The following is an 869-nucleotide window of genomic DNA, read 5'->3' on the forward strand; positions in this document are numbered from 1 at the left end:
TTTTATAGTGAAAAAATACCATTTGTCAACGGTGGAGCGTCTTAAACAGAATTACAATTATGGATAATTTCCCATAAAACTGACTGCACTTGTATAGTTTTGGCTTACGCGTACCTAAGTCAGCCTACAATATTTTCTATCTATTTTGGAAACGTGACATGGAACATTTCAATATATTTGGATATAGGGAAATATATCACAAATTCAAAAACACTGCATTTACTGTCAGTAAATGTTTGTAATTTATTTTGACTTTTTTTTTACATTGGATAAAAAATAAAAATAAAACTTGTTTTGATAAGAATTTTCTGTCTGATGACTTATTACTATACAAAGGCTAAATTGGCTGAGTTGTACTGACATTCAACCCAATAAGTACTTAGGCCGCATAAAAACAAACAAAAAACCCCAAAAATGGGCATTTAAATATATAGAACCAAATTTGGATTAGCCTTTCATAAAATTATTGCAAATAGTAAGCCATAAAACACTAATTTGTAAAAGAAATCAAATAAAAAAACCTAGTTTTCATATTTTCAGTGTGATTTTAATTTGATTGAGGTTATGTAGCTTCACAAAGGGGAAGGGCAGTGTGGAAAAAATATTGTTCCAAAGCAGTCTGTCTCTTTATCAAGACAAACATAATACAAACAGCGATCTGATTAAAATGCATATCCTTTTAAAAAGCCCAAGATACTCTGGCCCCGACACCAGACTTAGACATTATGACAGATAGATACTGTGGCCCCGACACCAGACTTAGACATTATGACAGATAGATACTGTGGCTCCGACACCGGACTTAGAAATTATGACAGATAGATACGGTGGCTCCGATACCAGACTTAGATATTATGACAGATAGATAC

The sequence above is a fragment of the Argopecten irradians genome, chromosome 12 (assembly GCF_041381155.1).
Source record: "Argopecten irradians isolate NY chromosome 12, Ai_NY, whole genome shotgun sequence".
NCBI lineage: Eukaryota > Metazoa > Mollusca > Bivalvia > Pectinida > Pectinidae > Argopecten > Argopecten irradians.